This window comes from Stegastes partitus, unplaced genomic scaffold, assembly GCF_000690725.1.
Source record: "Stegastes partitus isolate 25-593 unplaced genomic scaffold, Stegastes_partitus-1.0.2 Scaffold1019, whole genome shotgun sequence".
Taxonomy (NCBI): Eukaryota; Metazoa; Chordata; class Actinopteri; family Pomacentridae; genus Stegastes; species Stegastes partitus.
In genome coordinates, this window is record NW_007578750.1 from 202946 (window position 1) to 208400 (window position 5455).

Genomic DNA, 5455 nt, shown 5'->3' on the forward strand with positions numbered 1-5455 from the left:
GGAGATAGGTAAGGATATGTGAAACTAAGGTCTATAGAACATGCGTTAAAACAAACAGTTTTTACTACACAGCTATGGAGAACAAGCTCCATAAAAGCTCACATTGCTTCCCCTCATCAGCTGGTGAGGATGATAACGTTTTGCCTGGGACATGTAGCTAACCTCAGTCTTTAGGTTTTGCATCGTGGTTAAGATGCATTTTAAAGAGCCCTCTACAGGTTTATTTTATATAAAATAACCAGACGAACATGGATAGTAAAGTTTCTACTCTACTTATCATTTTAGCTTTAGCACTGGTTTACACAAGCCACTGCAAACAGCAGATAAAGTTGGCTGGTGATAGTTAATATTTCAGTCAAAAAGATCTGCAGCTGTTGCCGACATATAAGAAACCTAATTTTGTTTGAAACTTTAAAATTGACTACAAATTCTGCAATTCTATCACCGTTATTGGAAACTGGTGTCATCTGTCACTGCCAAACTATCTTTTAGAAGCACACCAACTTTTACATAATGTATGTAACGGGATAAGTTTAGAAAACAAAAACTTTTGTGGTGCTATGTAATGCCACATACCTTGTATTGTTTTGTCTGATACGTTGAGTAGGTCAGGATTTGTTATTCCAGAGAGCAACTGCTCCTTTTTGTATGTGGGTCTGGCAGTGATTGTGGTGTTTGAGGGAGCAGTGAGCTGCATGTAAAACTACACGACATTGTTTTGTTGTCTGCCAGAGCAGAAAATGTGGCTTTTTGTGATTAAGCAGCAAATAGCCTATGATATATATTATCTCTTAATAATTAGAGGACTGTTAATTGAATGCTCACCATATAATTGTTGACCTTGTTATTATCGGTTCTTCATCTTTATTTCATTATTTGTATTTTGTGTCTATGGAAACTGAATTACACCTTTAACTCGAACGTCTAACCTCTCATAACATAAATAATGCATCGTGATATTCAGAATTATCTTCAATTATCTCGGAGAGAGAGTGGTGCCTTGAGTTTGTGCTTGCATATCAATGCAATGTAGGCCAAGTGATGGGACTGCATGCACAACAAGTGGTATTGGGGATGGATTCTGTGCAGATTGGTTGCCTCTCCTGTGGGGTTTTCTTCTTCCAATCTAACGACCACTTCTCTGCTAGAAGACAGATTCATCATCATTCCACGAACACCCAGCGAATCTCATCCTACACCTTATTACAAGACAACTGCCGCTCCGAATGACAATGCACTTAGTCCTTGTTTTGTCAGAAGTGTAAGTGTAATGTTAATAAAGATGGCTGCAGCTGATGGAGATGCCATTAGCTTTGGGAGGGCTCCATAGTCAAGTCCATCCTCAGAACAATATCTGTGTAGAATTTCATGACCATTGGGGTCACCAAAGTCCCAAGGTCATCAGAGTTTGGTCACCATGTCTGTAGCTAATGTAATGGCAATACAACTAGTCTGTAGTTGTTATGATGTCAGACACAGCAAACTTTTTTGAGACTGCACCTACAAAGAAGAGAAACTGTCTCTGACCATTCTCGTCAATGTCGCCTTTTCTGATCTATCATTCCCAGTGTCCCTGCCATGTTAGTAGTGCTCTCTTGAAGTCCCAACATTGCAGATTTGCAATTTTACCAGGGATCTCAAAGTTGAGCAGAGAGCAGACGTCAAATCTGTGTCAAGCCGACCCAAGCCTTATGTCGAGTGGCAGAGTTGGGTCTATGGCTACAACACAGAGAACCAACAGCACTCTTATGGAAAAGCCTGCAGTCACTAAGAATGAAGAAGACGCTTCAGGGTCAGCATTGTGACCAGGAGAATACTTGTCATTTTGTTTGACACTCATGGGGCTGTGCAACATGAATTCCTTTCCCCCAGGGTCATGGTGTGAATGTAGTGTCCGGAGGTGACTGAGGAAGAAAATTTGTGTGACGAACACACTGGATGGAAGGAGGCGGGGCACACTGGCGAGTAGTGAAAAGTTGGTTTTATTAAAAAAGGAGAGTGATGGGTGAGCCCAGAGGCACGGGGGGTGATGATCCAGCAGGGAAGGTTGGTGCAGTAGGTGCCGCGGGAAGAAGGTGCAGGTGCTCGGGATGCAGACGCTGTAGCCAGGTGGGGGAGGGGATCCGAGGGAATCAGCGCTGCGGCTCGTGAGGGGAAGGACGGCTGTGGTTGGAGTGGTGTGCTGCAGCTGAGCGGGTGGAACTCGTGATGGGAATTCGGTGGAGGTGATAGCTGGAGAGACGGAGGGAAACACACAGTTAGGAATGCACTCGCACAAAGACGCATAGAAAAGCTCAAGACTACAAAACTCTATGACCGAGAGCTGGCGTAGATACCCCTTGAGAGGAGTTCAATCTTCTGGCCCTGGAAAGCAGGAGACGCCAGGCTTTAACCGGTGCTTGATTGGCGATTGGCGGCAGGTGTGTAATCACCTCTACTGGTCAGAGCCCGCTCAGCCTGCAAACACAAAGCACACGACAACCTACACCAAGCACAGCCGGAAGAGAAAATACAAAATAATGGTGTTCCCACACCACAATCTGTCCCACATGACCAGAAGTGTAGTGCATGCCATTGTGCTCATGTTTGCCTGCTCACAATGCAAACACTATTATTTCTCTCCACCTGCCCTGTTTGCCAGGTTTGGCGTCTTCCTCCTCTTCCTCAAAATGGAGTTGAAGTTGAAGGGTCTCTGTTGAGATCTGGTGTAAATTGCAGATGGTGCTTGTCGCGGTTACCAAGCAGGATTCCCAGTGTGGCAGGAGCACTGGGAGCAGTGTTTTGCTGCACGAGGAGACTTGTAAGGGGAATATAGTAGACCAACTGAAATCAGGTGTCGGCTTTTTGCTTTTTGTAGGTGCAGTCTACTACATTTTTAAATACAACTTGTATTTTAGTCTGGACCAACGTGGTGAACTGGCCAACCCTGAAATTTCATTGATAATGTGGCTGAAAAGAAATCAAACTGGGTAGAACAACACCTGACAGTCATACAGGCTTTAAAAAAGTAGAGTCAACCCTATTCTGAATAGAGAAAGTAAAGTTTTTAATCCAAACTCCATCACAGCTTACAGACCACCTCAAGGCGATGAGAGAGTTCTGCCATTTTGGTTCTACTTGCATCCACTCTTGCTGTTGAGATTATGTAGATACACCTTAGGCCCATTCACAACATGTCTCATCACCTATTTTTTTCCTCCTCATCTCCTAAAATTACAGAAATAAGACCCAAGTTGTCATAAACCAAAATTATCCTTTTAATAGATGTGAATTTAAGTGAGGCGTTTGTGGGTAATAGTCTAAATATTCTTTCGTGGGTATAATCTCGAAGGATTCCTATTTTTATTAATTCATTCGTTTGCTTTTTGGAAACAATTCCAATCAGGCGTCGAGTCCCAGGCCAAGATTGTATCTCAGTAGGCTCCTGCTCAGCTTCTGAAATATCCTAAGCTTTTAATTTTTTTTTAAGCAGCCGCACTAAAGACAGATTGCAGATTTTGGTGATGCTATTTGAAAACTCTTTCAAAGAAAAACTCTTATGTGTTTTAGTCTGGTCCCACCTAAAAGCGACTTGGCTCATACAGTAATGACAGAACAAAGACACAGAAGCGGGTATAGGTTTGTTTGCTGCATTTGTTCCAGTCGACATACACCATGCAAGAGCTTTGCTTCCCTTCTTTTATTTTAGCCTGGGCTCTCAGCTATGGGAACAATGCATTCACTCTGCTGCTAGTCAGATCCCGTCAGTCAGAGCAGGGCCTTCTAATTACCATGGCAATTGGAATGACATGCTCGGTGGAGTTAGGTGATTATACCGTCTACGAAAGATTGTACTACTAATGGCCTGTGAGTATGTGAGAGAGTTTCACCCCTTTTCTGTGGTTGGGAAAGTTTACCTGACTGGAGAGGGTCAAGAGGAGCTGTGCTGGAAAGACATGAAGGAAGAGATGTTCATACTCGGCCCACATATGAAATCAAAAGTACGATCATGACCCACAGGGTTTAGAGAGAGAAGCATGACTCACCGCAGCATATTCAGGGAGACTATTAAACGTGTCAGCGGCTTGAGTCATGAGATTGACCTTTTTCCACTGTTTGTAACGAAATGGATGTAACCGGGAAGAGAAGGCTTTAAATAATCATCAATCCAACATGGATGTTAAAACTCCGATGCTCAGATGGACATGGATTCTTTAACAGCAGTTAACAGAACTTGGAAAGCTACACGTTCCTAAATGTGTTGGCTTCATACAGTGCTCTTATTACCGCAGATGTAAGATGACATTATGAAAAATCTTTAAGCTTTAACTTGAGTGAATTTTGGCCACATAAGAGTCAGAATAAATTTAGAAAAAGGAAGGAAGACATTTATCTTTTTTTTTTTTTTTAAAGCTAAAACTTTGCAATGACTTTTAAAACTTCGTTGCTAATGAACAGTGCCACTCTCTTCATAACTTTTGTCAGCCCCACTTTTTATTTATTTTTCCCCCAGTCTTTTGCGTAATGAGTTTTCAGCTGTGAATCGGCTGTAAATGACTCAGCGAGATGCCATACGTGCAACGAAGCGGCATGGAGAGAACGTAGCTGGAAGAACAAATAAACAAGAATTGAAGCTTTCAAAGCAGCTGGAAATCAGGAAACAGAACGTTTTGATAGGAAAAGGTTATATGACATGTTTATTTCCAATAAGTAATCTATAAACACCTGCTAAAGTGGCCTGGGAATAAGTTTCTTCCTCTTTTTTTTTTAATGTCAATATCTGTACCACCCACACCTAAATGAATCAGCAACCAACAACTTTTTCATTAGTCTGTTAATTGACTGAGGGAATGACTTGTAGAGCTTCTTTGGCGAACACGGTTTCATTACTTTTGTTTATGAGACTTCATTACTCATTACGCAGCGCAACTCGTGGCATCTCTACGAAATCGTGCATTAGTTGCATTTTCCTGAGATGCCGAAGATTAATGGGCGCTACAGTACATAATACAAAACTGAAGTGCGTGAGCGATGCACAAACAAACGCTTGACGGTTCCAGTTCTTCACGTATCTGCTCGGTGCTGACAAAGACGTCCCCCCTACAGTAACCCCTAAATGAAATAAAACTTATGTGTTCATGTTTAGAAATTCAAATATGAATGGGAATCTGGGATTTGAAATCCATATACAATAATAATAAGATTTTAAAAGCATCCACAGTGAGTAGAATGTGGAAAAGCTGAGAGCCCAGTTGCCCAAAACTTACATTTCTATAGAACTAAACAGCATTCTGAGTTACTTTTTGAGGTAAACACATTTTCTATCTTTGCTATTCATCAAGAATGTGGTATTTCAAATTAAGAGCATTATTTTTACCTTCTTTACCCTTCCTGCTTCAAATTGCTGATGTGCATAGAGGTGTAATGTTGCTGTTGTTCAAGTGTTAATTACACCAAGTAATGTGTTCTGCTTTTT